Source organism: Bos indicus, chromosome 9 (assembly GCF_029378745.1).
Source record: "Bos indicus isolate NIAB-ARS_2022 breed Sahiwal x Tharparkar chromosome 9, NIAB-ARS_B.indTharparkar_mat_pri_1.0, whole genome shotgun sequence".
Taxonomy (NCBI): domain Eukaryota; kingdom Metazoa; phylum Chordata; class Mammalia; order Artiodactyla; family Bovidae; genus Bos; species Bos indicus.
In genome coordinates, this window is record NC_091768.1 from 18,584,886 (window position 1) to 18,600,054 (window position 15,169).

General features: G+C 39.0%; 1 long non-coding RNA gene across 3 annotated transcripts in view; it reads right to left on the reverse strand.

Annotated features, from left to right (window-relative positions):
• LOC109563719 (uncharacterized) overlaps positions 1–15,169 on the reverse strand; it is a 273,799-nt gene that overhangs the window by 85,154 nt on the left and 173,476 nt on the right. The window lies entirely within an intron of this gene.

Here is a 15,169-nt window from a genome sequence, read left to right on the forward strand (position 1 = left end):
AGTAGTTTTGGAACAACCCTAAAACCAGTGGCAACCTCCTCTCTAAAGAGGGAGTTCAAGTCCCCCTCTTCCTCCATCACTTAGTGTCCAGGTTAGAGCTGTTCTCAGTGTGAGAGGTAAGGTTTTGAAGATGTTAAATTTCTTACTTGTTTGTGTTCAGGCTGCATTTGAGAGATTCTTCTCATGACCCTTCCTTCAGGATTGTGTCAGTTCAGTTCAGTTCAGTCACTCAGTCGTGTCCAACTCTTCGAGACCCTATGGACCACAGCACACCAGGCCTCCCTGTCCATCATCAACTCCCAGAATTTACTCAAACTCATCTCCATTGAGTCAGTGATGCCATCCAGCCACCTCATCCTCTGTCGTCCCATTCTCCTCCTGCCCTCAATCTTTCCCAGGATCAGGGTCTTTTCAAATGAGTCAGCTTTTCACATCAGGTGGCCAAAGTATTGGGTTTTAGCTTCAACATCAGTCCTTCCAATGAACATTCAGGACTGATCTCCTTTAGGATGGACTGGTTGGATTTCCTTGGAGTCCAGGGGACTCTCAAGAGTCTTCTCTAACACCACAGTTCAAAACCATCAATTCTTCAGTGCTCAACTTTCTTCACAGTCCAAGTCTAATATCCATACATGACCACAGGAAAAACCATAGCGTTGACTAGACGGACCTTTGTTGACAGAGTAATGTCTCTGCTTTTTAATATGCTGTCTAGGTTGGTCATAACTTTCCTTCCAAGGAGTAAGTGCCTTTTAACTCCATGGCTGCAGTCAACATCTGCAGTGATTTTGGAGCCCAGAAAAATAAAGTCAGCCACTGTTTCCACTCTTTCCCCATCTATTTGCCATGAAGTGATGGGACCGGATGCCATGATCTTAGTTTTTTGAATGTTGAGCTTTAAGCCAACTTTTTCACTCTCCTCTTTCACTTTCATCAAGAAGCTCTTTAGTTCTTCACTTTCTGCCATAAGGGTGGTGTCATCTGCATATCTGAGGTTATTGATATTTTTCCCAGCAATCTTGATTCCAGCTTGTGTTTCCTCCAGCCCAGTATTTCTCATGATGTACTCTTCATATAAGTTAAATAGGCAGGGTGACAATATACAGCCTTGATGTACTCCTTTTCCTATTTGGAAGCAGTCTGTTGTTCCATGTCCAATTCTAACTGTTGCTTCCTGACCTGCATATAGGTTTCTCAAGAGGCAGGTCAGGTGGTCTGGTATTCCCATCTCTTGAAGAATTTTCCACAGTTTATTGTGATCCACACAGTCAAAGGCTTTGGCATAGTCAATAAAGCAGAAATAGATGTTTTTCTGGAACTCTCTTGCTTTTTTGATGATCCAGCAGGTGTTGGCAATTTGATCTCTGGCTCCTCTGCCTTTTCTAAAACCAGCTTGAACATCTGGAAGTTCACGGTTCACGTGTTGCTGAAGCTGGCTTGGAGAATTTTGAGCATTACTTCACTAGCATGTGAGATGAGTGCAATTGTGTGGTAGTTTGAGCATTCTTTGGCCTTACCTTTGTTTGGGATTGGAATGAAAACTGACCTTTTCCAGTTCCAGATATGGGACAAGTACAAATTCACTCTTCACTGATTATAAAATACCACAGTCTTCCATGTCAAAAATTCCATCATTCCCAGAAGAAACCCTCATCTAGAGTTCTTTGCATTGCAAAAGCTAATCTGATTTCATTATCCAGCAAAGTTATTGCAGATTTCAACCTGATGTCACCCTTTGATGTCACCTGTAAAATCTGTCCTTTCACAGCATAGTCACTTCTTGCTAATAGATTCTGACAGGACAACTGGCACCCTGACTCTCACTCCTGTACCTGCTTCTGGCTCTGTTTAGCTGTATCAAAAATTATTGAGCTTTCTTCTTTGGACTTAAAAACAAAAATAAAAAATCAAGTATACACTCCTACTTAGTCCAGTGACAAAGCAATGCTCCCAAAAGAAAAAGAGAGTAGAGAGAAATTTCCAAATTCACTGGAATTGGAATTACAAAGTGTCCTTAGCATTAATTAATGAAGCTCTCGGAGTAAATCATTAGGAACTTTGATTATGTTATAATGCCTTTTTCTAATAAAACATGCAAAGGGCAAATAGATTGCTTACTGTATTTATTTGTGTGTTTATAAACAATCATGTCGGGGAAATGGTTAGAATATGGCTCTTCCACCTGAAATCTAACATAAACATCACACCTGGAGGGCTTCCCGAGTGTAGATGTCCAAAAGAGAACCCAAGAGTCTGGTCTGATACTATTCAAAAGATACCAAGTAAATTTATATACATGTAAAATTCCTCTATACATTTATAAATTTAATATTTACTTATATGCTTATAAGTAAATAATTTATAATTTCCTTTTCACCACTTCCATTTAATCAACTGCCCTCTAAGTATGCCAGCACAGAGAGAAATCAAATCCCAGAGATGACTACAATCAGTCTAAAATGATATAAGCTTTCTTTTTTCCTTCTCACGCAATCTCTAGCTTACTCTCCTGCTATGTTTTACACACTGGATACCATGGGAATAAAAACAACCATTAGAAACAGACCATGCAGTCAGCAAGTACGGAACAGTGAACAAAACACTTAAGATTATGATTGCTAGGATTGGGTCAAATCTGTTCTTCCCTTGTGGCTTCACTATCTCCTTACATTTATATGCTATCATTTAAAGTTCACATGCCCAGATTTTCATCTAAACTCAACAGCTCAAACATGAATGGCAAAATAAAAATAAAACCACCACAGTCTTTTGAATCACAATCAGATCTGTTTCTCTTAATGCCAAAGATCATAGAGTAGAAATAGCTTCTCCTCTAAGGGTTAACATATATCTGAAAATAGAACTTTGCACCCAGAGGTTTGCAGAAGTTATCTACCACTTCTCAGTTTCTGCTCTCAATGGACCTTCTCCATCACATGCACTGTCCCCCATCATCCTGTCTGCAACCCCTTATATTGGCCAGTGCCATCACCAACCTCCTGAAGACAGACTCCAGACTCACCAAAGGAGTTCCTGAGTCCTTTCTCTCTCAATCTCTGTCTGCTGAAGACCATGCTCCAACATCTCCCTCATCTGAACTACAGTTCAACTTTGCAGTTAGTCTTTTTCTTTTGCCCACACGGCATGTGGGATTATAGTTCCCTAACCAGGGATTGAACCCGTTCCACTTGCATTGGAAGCATACAGTCTTAACCACTGGACCACCAGGGAAATCCCTGCAGTTAGTCTTTATGTTTCTAATCTCTCCCTTTCTGATTCATCCTGGGCTTTGCTGCCATCATGTCCTTTACACAATGACTTGTAGATTCCCTGTTCAAAATGCTTATACAGTTTTCCATTAAATGCAAATGAAATACAACTTCCTCTTCAAAGTTTCGAACCTTGAGTTCAAAGCCTTCTAGGATATGGACTCAGGCTTAACAACTATTTGCCACTAGACACACTGTGCACACACATACACAAATCACACTCCTCTTCAGCCTTTCATCTGGCACTTCACTAACTCTGTGTGGCTTTTATTAAGCTATTATTTCAGCTAGAAAGTTCTTCTTCCTCCTAACCTTTCTCTCCATTCCTCAATGTCCAGTTCAAATGCTACTTTTCCTCACATCTATTATTTCAAATAAATATTTTCTCTGAATTTTTACTGTACTTTACTTGCACTTTTACTTCGATAATGAGCACAGTTTTTTCTATAATACATATGGGTGCATTCATATTATTTTATACATTTTTTTTTTTTGGTTTCTTAAAAGTTAGGGACTATGCCATAGTAATCTTTATCATGGAAAGTTAGGAAAGTTAGTACTTATCTGTTAATTTCTATTTCAGTATAGTTATCAGACACTGCTGCTGCTGCTAAGTCGCTTCAGTTGTGTCCGACTGTGTGCGACCCCATAGACGGCAGCCCACCAGGCTCCCCCGTCCCTGGGATTCTCCAGGCAAGAACAGTGGAGTGGGTTGCCATTTCCTTCTCCAATGCATGAAAGTGAAAAGTGAAAGTGAAGTCGCTCAGTCGTGTCCGACTCTTCGAGACTCCATGGACTGCAGCCGACCAGGCTCCTCCGTCCATGGGATTCTCCAGGCAAGAGTACTAGAGTGGGGTGCCATTGCCTTCTCCGATCAGACACTGATATTTTCCAAATAAGGAAGATGAGAGAAGAACATTATTTTAATTTGTTGATATTTTGACTAATTGACTTATAAAATGCAGATTGGAGTACAACGAGGAGAAGAGGTAAGATGAATGCAACTGTAGAAATACCTAGGGGGAACAAAATGTTTTAAAAGAGAGACGAGCCTAATTACTTGGCTCTTCATGGGGAAAAATATTCTTTTCACTAACATATGAGTCCAGCTATTCTTTCTTTCCATGTAAGGTGGGAATAATATGTCTGATTTAGTTTGCACCAGTCTCCTGACCACTTCTGCAACTTTGACAACGTTGCCAGTGAAGAGCATGTCACAATTAAGGACAGAATGGGTCTAAAATCTGACGCTGAGAAACTCATGAATTCTTCTTACACTTCTTCTACTCCCCCACCACCAAAAAAAAAGAAAAAAATCCAGACAAACGCATGAATTCTTCTTACACTTCTTCTACTTTCTTCAGTTTCTTAAAATCATGTGTCTTTAGTTATTAACGGTTCTTGATAGATTTGACTTCATCCAGTATGTTTACATATTGCTCATTCTTCAATTCACAGTCAAAAAGCCAAGTTCAATAAAATTATTTCTGTTTAACCTCCTTCAGATCAAAGCATAAAGCATATTTGATGGAACTAAAAATACAATTTTCTAGAATCAGAAAGCTAGAAACAGACAGATAATAATTTACTACTTTTACTAACTTAAATAATTTACTAATTTTAGAGAATTTGGTCTTTATTCAAAGCATATGTTTCTTGACTGTGATTAATAAGAACAATTTTATTCATTTCAAAATGAAAATCATACAGTGTCAAGAAGAGCAGGGAAAACTTTAAGCATCATTACCATACAATGAATCATCGTAGCACACTCAACCTTAAAACAGTTTCAGAATTTTGAGAACCTAGGTTCCTTGCTTGAGAACAGGGAGAAAATTCAACTTTATCTGTGACTATAACTCAGGATCTGTTTGTGCTATCGTGTCAAATGTGGGCCTCATATTCTGGAGTTCATTTTCTGGGGTTTTTTTTTTTTTTTTTTTTTTGGTGGTGGGGCAGGGGGCCTGCAATTTGGCTCAAAATTGCATGAGTCAGGCTCTTATAGAATGGCAGTGGACTGTACAGGACTTGCCCCAGCGCAGAGAAAACCAGCCAGCCACTGTGCCATTGGGAGATATTTTGTCATTTAACAACCTACAATAGAAGTAAACAAGAAAGTAAATTTTTCATGTCTTTTTTTTTCCTTTTAAATATTTCACTGAGAGCTACAAACCATTATATTGTAAATACATCCTTCGGCACATAACCAATATATTTTTTTTCTGTCTCTAACTCCAGTAACTCCTGTCTTTGTTGAGAGGACAGCATGTTACCTATGACTTCTGGGGTCTACAATTTATCTCTGACATTTTGTGGTGCAGAGATTTGTCTACCGATCTTTCCTCCAACTGAGCGAAATAAAGGGCATATACGATGTGAATTTCAGCACCTGTTTTTACAAAGGGAATAGAAATGAACATAAAGCCTATAATTTTTTTTTAAATAAGAAACTGAAGTGATTACAAAGTAGGTAGGAAGTTAGATTTATCAATCCATCAAGCTTAAAAGCAATGCAAAAGCAATGATAATCTCAGACATTTGTAACTTGTGTTCTGTCAACTTTTAGCTTTGGGAGGAAATGATTGGAGAGGGCACAAGATTCTATAAAATGAAGCCCCATCTCCCTAAAGGGCTTCCCTTGTGGCTCAGATGGTAAAGAGAATACCTGCAATGCAGGAGACCTGGGTTCAATCCCTGGGTCAGGAAGATCCCCTGGAGAAGGAAATGGCAACCCACTTCAGTACTCTTGCCTGGAAAATCCCATGGATGGAGGAGCCCGGTGGGCTACAGTCCATGGGGTTGTAAAGAGTCAGACACGACTGAGCGACTTCACTTTCAGGATCACCTCCCTAAAAGGGCTGTTGAGAGGACTCAGTGAGATTACATTTCTAAAGCACATATCCTGACACAAGGAAAACACAGGATACATGACAGCTGAAAGAAGCAGTAGCAACAGTTGCCAGTGACCAGGATCTGTGTCATTTCCCTCACGTGATACTAACCTTGACCATGTCATGTAACATGCCTGATCCTCAGAGATAGAAAAAAATTATAATCCCCACTATACAGACCTCCCTCACATTGTTATGAACTCAAAAGGGAAAATCAATGTCATATCCAGTAAAGAATCATTTCTAAAGTAGCTCTGGAGGATAATCATTCAGATCATGTCTGAGTATCAGGATGGTAAATAAGTCACTACTTATAGTTCCAGCCAGCTCAAGGCAGGCAGGGACACATACCCACAGACATCAAAACACTTGTAATTTCCTTGTCCCTTTTCCTGCTTATATTTCCCTTTTGTCAATAACCCCAGGACCTATCTGAGTGGATGACCAGTGGTGGCCAGAGTTAGAAAAAGGGCTTGGGGGATGCATTTCAAAATCTCCATTCTTCTCTGTGTCCATTCACAAACAATCAAGAGTTGACTACAATGTATGTAGTCAACATTCAATTCAAGACAAATTACAGGATAGTAAAAGGGAAGAGAAGTCTGTGAACTATTACTGTCTTGTCTTGACTTTAGACAGAATATCTGGGGGAGTTTGGTTGATTCAGGGAATAACTGGTGTTCCATTAGAATTTCTTATTTATTTGGTTATTACATTCTAACTGTCCCTACTGAAAATCATTTATTAATACTTTCTCTTCCAGGTATGTGTGCTTTTGTTAAAGTTGAATACATAATGCTAGCATAAAAATTAGATAGATTATAAAGCCATAAGGAGGCAGAAAGAAAAAAAGAGATAATTGCAAATACTTCTAGAGTCTGCTAATATTGATGGATCTCTAAAAGTTAGTTAAAACATCAGGAAGCTGAGAAATTAGACCAACTCCTCATTTTCTTTGAAGTCTAAGTGGCATATTGATCTGTGAATGGGTTTTCATTTTAAAAGGCACCACACACTGATTAGGACTGTGACAGTGGAATAATTCTTTTATTATCCATTATAGAGCTGCTTATGTCTGAAAGTCAGTGCTGCTCTTCACCTTAAACATGAATAATCATTCTCTATAAGCAAGAAGCACATACCCATATACTACTATTGTGTTATTAAACAGCCACTAAAATGTTGTACTATTTGACAGCTATATGGCGTAATTACATGCCAGGTAAGAACATTCATTTTACTAAGTGTATAAAAAAACTGGGGGCTTCCCAGGTGGCACGAGTGTCAAAGAACTCACCTGCCAGTGCAGGAAACATTAAGAGACATGGGTTCGATCACTGGATTGGGAAGATCCCCTGGAGGAGGGCATGACAACCCACTCCAGTATTCTTGCCTGGAGAATCCCATGAACAGAGGAGCCTGGAGAGCTACAGTTCATAGGATTACAAAGGTTTGGACACGACTGAAGCGACTGAGCCCCCACGTGCAAACACATGACAAATTCTGTGTGTGTAGGAGGCCTGAGAGCTCCTAACCATGGCCTGACGGGTAGTTCAGCAGCCCAAAGAAGAGCACGTTAACCAGAAAAGGCGGCCGCAGGACCTCGGCTGCAGTAGAATGTTTTCCTACCCTGCCCCCATCAGAGGGCTCTGTTGTGGCCAGTCCTGCTGACACTGGGTCTATTTGCCTTCGCTGGAAAAGTTCAATGGGAAGCAAAAGTCAGCAGCAGAACTAGGAATACCTAGAAATATATGACCAAGCTTTCTATTCTCTCTGGGCTTCTCCTAAATTAGTAAGGTAATATCTCACCTTCAGAGTCAAAAATTAATACAGAAACTTTTATCTCTAGGAGAAGTATGAAAAAGTTGCCTTTAGATTTTAGATTCACACTCCTCATATTTATTTGTTGTTGATCAACTGTATATCAGGGTTGGCTGCATATGTGTTGGGAGAAATGGAATATTGAAATTAGTAGAATTAAGGCATGAAGTAATGTAACTTTTAAAGACAGTTAGTTAAATTGATCGTTTATGTACAAGATGAAAGTTCCATGTTTATAAAACATTACCTTGCATTCCATTTATATGCACCTCTTTTCCTCCCAAAGTGTACACACACACACACACACACACACACACACACACTCATCCATGTGCATGTTAGAAGAGGAGTGAAGATAATTTGGGGATTTGGGAACAAAATAGATAATTCATAAAAATTAAAATATATACCCTTCTATGGAATTTATATTTATAGGTGGGAAATAGCATATATTTCATAAAAAAGGGATCCGTGACTGAAAACTAAATTCAAAGGCAGGTGATACAGTGAAAGAAACGAGATTAGAAAAATTAGAATTTGACTCTTTTAAGTGTAACCAAGTTCCTTTATACTAGATTATGTCCTCTTTGGAAAGTATTATTTCAAGTTAATGGGACAGTATTTTCAAGTCATAACTCCCTTTATTTAAATAAAACGATGCCCTCTAGTGGCTGCGTTTATAACTGCCTTAAATTAATTTTACAAAGTCATCTTGACTCCAAACTATGAACACCAAAAAGTCTATTTCGATACAGTGGGACAGGAATTATTGAACAACAAGAATCCAATACACTACTGTATTTCAAGAAATAGCGTTATGTGGAGGGAAGAACATTTGTGTGGAGGCCCAAGTCCTTGGCTTGATCTATAGTTGTCACTGAGCTATACTGTGTACGTCCTGCCATGAAATTCAAGAAATAACTATTTGGATTGACAATAAGTAAAATCCATTAGACTTTTATTCAAAAATCCATTGTCTATACTTTTTCACCAATCAATCTTTAATCTTCAATGCTCTTGCCAGTCCTTTCTCTAATTGATAATAAATCTAATACTCTCTGTTTAGTCTACTTGGTCTTCTTTCTGGAGCATTTGATCATGTTAACAATTCTTCCTTTATGTAACCTCTTCCCCAATAAACTCTGCCGTGTTTCCTCTCGCCACTCTCCCTTCACACCAAAACCAATGGCCTGACATTTCCCCTGTGTACCTGAAGCATGTCCATCTCTGAATATCCAAAGTCTACCTGTCACCTAGAACCTATTCTAACATCACCTCTTCATGAGGTTTTCGTTGCTCCTCCTAGGCAGTACTTTCTCCCTTCATTGGAATTTCCATAGCACTCTACACATGCCTCTTTTAGAATATTTACAGTTTCCTGCAAACATACACTTACCCCCAAAAGAGTTTTGTACATGACCGCCACCACCAGCACTGGTTGTTTCCATGTACCCTGAGATAAAAATCCAGCCACCAGCCACATCGCCTCTCCTTGCTGGCCCTAATATACAGTATTCCTCCTTTGTATTAGTGCTTCTATTCTGCCTTCCACTTATCATCTCCTGAATCCACTTTGGGACCCTCAAAGTACCTGTTGCCCAATACTTGTTCATCTCCAACTAAGAGAGAATTCTTCAAGCCCCTTTCATATTACACTCAAATGCAGAGCCACCATATTGGTTCTGAGACCCCAAAATCTTACCTAAAGAGCACTACATGCAGCATCCTCATATGGCTTATCTGTGGACATGAGTACATGATGGGCTGAGCCAGAAACTAATCTATGGCACAGTGAAATCGCTCCTCCTGCTGGATAACTGAGGCTTCATTACTAGGTGACCTTCCATGTAAAATGAGATCACTTCCAAAAAGCTCCACAGTCACTATTAAAACAGACTTCCAGCACACTCACCAGTTTGTCTAATAGGGCTGTATGCATTTACAATGTAGGCTAAAAAACTGAATTTTGCTCTCCCAAACCCACTCTACCTGTGGTAATTTCCAACTGGACCATTGTCAGTTATTTCTCCAATCGCCCTTAGCACAGTGCTTCCCGTATAGCAGGAATGAAATAAAAATCTAAAGCATTAATGATACAACACCAAATTCCTTTTTCATCTGCTTCTCTTTACATGTTTAAAAGGCTGTTCACAAATAAATAAGTTTTCTGTATGTAAATGACATGTAGAGAATACAAATAAGCCATTATGCTAATAATCTTCCCCAAATTTTATCACAGAATGTGTTATTACTGTTACATGAGAAATAGTCCCTATAGCTGATCTCTGTTAAAACCTGAATACATCTAAAGGAAAATGGAAAGCCAGGGGCTTTGCTTTCCAAAGACTTGCTCTGTTTTAATTAAATAGGTGAGAAATTTACGTTTTGGTAAGTAAATGCATATAAGATATTTACATTGAGGTAAATTTTTGTTCCCTATGCTTTGAAGTCTATGTTTTTAGTCTCTGTAAGAATAAGGCAGAAAACAGTATATTTCCAAAGAGTTTTGCTTTGGGGTGAGATATGTCTTGGTTCCACAGAGGGGTAATGTTCTTCTGGTAGATGTTTCCATATTAAATAATCATTCAAAAGTGTTAAAACAAAGTACTTACAAAGTCCAATTTTGGGGAACAAATACAAGTCACAGTGAGGAAAACAATAAATAAGTCTTTATGAGCTAAGATGATTGTATTCTTTTCTCTATTAAACAAAAGTGATAGGGGAAAATTCTGTTGCCTTCTCGGCAAGAGACCAATTTAAGAGTTTGTCTCAGAGCTTTTCTTCATCACATACTGAAAACATGAAAAGGACAATCAAAATAAACTTCATTATAATTAGTGAAAATACACTATGCATTTCATTACTCCCATAAAGTGTATTTGAACACTCAATAACTGATTACTATAGCCAGTATTCTTAGTTGAGAATCATCATTATATTAACATTCTCATCCTACATCTAAAAATTTGCAGTAAATCAAGCTACTTTTGTAGGCATGGTAGAATCTGCTAGATCTTTTCCAATATCCACTTTCATTTTCTTCCTTAATTGTACCCTAACTTTACTTCAAGATATTTCTCAGTTCAGTTCAGTTCAGTTCAGTCGCTCAGTCATGTCCGACTCTTTGTGACCCCATGAATCACAGCACGCCAGGCCTCCCTGTCCATCACCAACTCCCGGAGTTTACTCAGACTCATGTCCATCAAGTCAGTGATGCCATCCAGCCATCTCATCCTCTGTTGTCCCCTTCTCCTCCTGCCCCCAATCCCTGCCAGCATCAGAGTCTTTTCCAATGAGTCAACTCTTCACATGAGGTGGCCAAAGTACTGGAGTTTCAGCTTTAGCATCAGCCCTTCCAGTGAACACCCAGGACTGATCTCCTTTAGAATGTTGGATCTTCTTGCAGTCCAAGGGACGCTCAAGAGTCTTCTCCAACACCACAGTTCAAAAGCATCAATTCTTTGGTACTCAGCTTTCTTCACAGTCCAACTCTCACATCCATACATGACCACTGGGAAAACCATAGCCTTGACTAGATGGACCTTGGTTGGCAAAGTAATGTCTCTGCTTTTGAATATGCTATCTAGGTTGGTCATAACTTTCCCTCCAAGGAGTAAGCGTCTTTTAATTTCATGGCTGCAGTCACCATCTGCAGTGATTTTGGAGCCCAAAAAAATAAAGTCTGACACCGTTTCCACTGTTTCCCCATCTATTTCCCATGAAGTGTTGGGACTGGATGCCATGATCTTCGTTTTCTGAATGTTGAGCTTTAAGCCAACTTTTTCACTCTCCTCTTTCACTTTCATCAAGAGGTTTTTTAGTTCCTCTTCACTTTCTGCCATAAGGGTGGTGTCATATGCATATCTGAGGTTATTGATATTTCTCCTGGCAATCTTGATTCCAACTTGTGCTTCTTCCAGCCCAGCATTTCTCATGATGTACTCTACATACAAGTTAAATAAGCAGGGTGGTAATATACAGCCTTGACATACTCCTTTTCCTATTTGGAACCTGTCTGTTGTTCCATGTCCAGTTCTAACTGTTGCTTCCTGATCTGCATATAGGTTTCTCAAGAGGCAGGTCAGGTGGTCTGGCATACCCATCTCTTTCAGAATTTTCCACAGTTTATTGTGATCCACACAGTCAAAGGCTTTGGCATAGTCAATAAAACAGAAATAGATGTTTTTCTGAAACTTTCTTCCTTTTTCCATGATCCAGTCGATGTTGGCAATTTGATCTCTGGTTCCTCTGCCTTTTCTAAAACCAGCTTGAACATCTGGAAGTTCACGGTTCACATATTGCTGGAGCCTGGCTTGGAGAATTTTGAGCATTACTTTACTAGCGTGTGAGATGATTGCAATTGTGCAGTAGTTTGAGCATTCTTTGGCATTGCCTTTCTTTGGGATTGGAATTGCTACTTGACACCAAAACTGTGCTTCCCACTTTGGAACTAGGTGTCCATATTTTGTTCTGTTTCTGTATGCTAAATTTATCACAGTATAAAATTATATTTTTCCAAACCTTCAGACATTTTCTCCTTGACTATTTGATTAAAATGTAATACTACACTATATCCTGGCTTCTTTCAATTTCCAATCCAAGTTTCCAAAACATCTCTGGTGTGGGACTTTGAAGACAGAAAATTTTTTGGTATTTCATATTTTGGCTTGTGTTTAATGTTGTCTGGTTCTTTGCTTTTCTGTTTCACTTTCTTTCTTAATGGCAATTTTGAAGTTCACTATTTTCATGACTAGGAAAGTCTCAATAAATGCTGGAGAAGGTGTTGAGAAAAGGGAATCCTCTTACACTCTTGGTGGGAATGCAAACTAGTACAGCTACTATGGGGAACAGGGCGGAGATTCCTTTAAAAAATGGAAATAGAACTGCTATACGACCCAGCAAACCCACTGCTGGGCATACACATCAAGGAAACCAGAACTGATAGAGACACATGTATCCCAATGTTCATCGCAGCACTATTTACAATAGCTAGGACATGGAAGCAACCTAGATGTCCATTGGCAAACAAATGGATAAGAAAGTTGTGGTACAAATACACAGTGGAACATAACTCAGCTATTAAAAAGTATGCATTTGAGTCAGTTCTAATGAGGTGGATGAAACTGGAGCCTATCATACAGAGTGAAGTAAGTCAGAAGAAAAACACCAATACATTAACATATATATACATGGAATTTAGAAAGATGGTAACAATGACTCTATACTTGAGACAGCAAAAGAGACACAGATATAAAGAACAGCCTTTTGGACCCTGTGGGAGAAGGTGAGGGTGGGATGATTTCAGAGAATAGCATTGAAACATATATCACCATATGTGAAATAGATGACCAGTCCAAGTTCAATGCATGAAACAGGGCACTCAAAGCCAGTGAACTGGGACAACCCAGTGGGATGGGATGAGGAGGCAGTTGGGAGGGAGGTTCAGGATGGGGGACACATGTACACCCATGGCTGACTCAGGTCGATGTATGGCAAGTTCAGTTCAGTTCAGTCACTCAGTTGTGTCTGACTCTTTGTGACCCCATGGACTGCAACATGCCAGTCTTCCCTGTACATCACCAACTCCCAGAGTTGACCCAAACTCATATCCATGGAGTCAGTGATACCATCCAACCACCTTATCCTCTGTCATCCCCTTCTCCTCCTGCCCTCAATCTTTCCCAGCATCAGTCTTTTCTAATGAGTCAGCTCTTCACATCAGGTGGCCAAAGTAATGGAGTTTCAGCTTCAACATCAGTCCTTCCAATGAACACTCAGGACTAGTCTCCTTTAGGATGGACTGGTTGGATCTTCTTGCAGTCCAAGGGACTCTCAAGAGTCTCCTCCAACACCACAGTTCAAAAGCATCAATTCTTCAGCGCTCAGCTTTCTTTATGGTCCAACTCTCACATCCATACATGACCACTGGAAAAACCATAGCCTTGATTAGATGGATCTTTGTTGGCAAAGTAATGTCTCTGCTTTTTAATATTCTCTCTAGGTTGGTCATAACTTTCCTTCCAAGGAGTAAGCATCTTTTAATTTCATGGCTGCAGTCACCATCTGCAGTGATTTTGGAGCCCAAAAAAATAGTCTGCCACTGTTTCCACTGTTTCCTCATCTATCTGCCATGAAGTGATAGGACCAGATGCCAAAATGTATGGCAAAAACCACCACAGTATCGTAAAGTAATTATCCTCCAATTACAATTAATTAATTAATTAATTTTAAAAAAGAACGGGAACCCAAGAAATGGGCCCCCTATGAATTCTCCTGTGGGAGTGACACAGAAAGAACTGGGTTTTTTTCCGGATTTACTGAGATTGACATACAGTGTAACTTTAAGATGCACAATGTAATGAGTTGATATATGTATAAATACTGAGAAATGAGTACCACAATAAGGTTACTTAGCACATCCATTGCTCATAGTTACCTTTTTTATGTCAACAGAAATTTTAATACCTATTCGAACAACTTTCAAGTACACACTACACTATTATTAACTATAGTCACCATGTGGTACATTAGATCCCTCAGGACTTACTTATCTTACAACTGGAAATTTGCACCCTTTGACCACACATTTTCCCCATGTTCCTGCCCCTGGTAATCACCAATCTACTCTGTTTCTACTAGTTTAGCTTTTCAGATTCCACAAATAAGTAACATCATACAGTATTTGTCATTCTCTGTCTGACTTATTTCACTTAGCATAATTTTCCTCAAGTTTCATCCATGTTGTCACAAATGGTTTTTGTATGGCTAAGTAATATTTTATAAACATATTTCTTTTACATTTTCTTTATCCAATCATCCATCAATGGACATTTAGGATGTTTCCATGTCTTGACTACTAGAAATAATGCTGCAATAAACCTGGAGGTGAGATAGTTCTTTGAGATAGTGATTCCATTTCCTTCAGATATACACCCAGACATAGGATTTCTGGATGATATGGTAGTTTTATTTATTTTTTTTTTTTGTAGGAATCTCATAGTGTTTTCCATAGTGACCGCACCAATTTACAACAGCAACTGGGTACAAAGTTTCCATTTTCTTCACATCCTTGTTACCATTTGTCTTTACCATTCTAACAGGTATGAAATGATATCTCATTGTGTATTGACTCATATTTCCCTGATAACTAATGATGTTGAGTACTTTTTCATGTACCTATGGGTCATT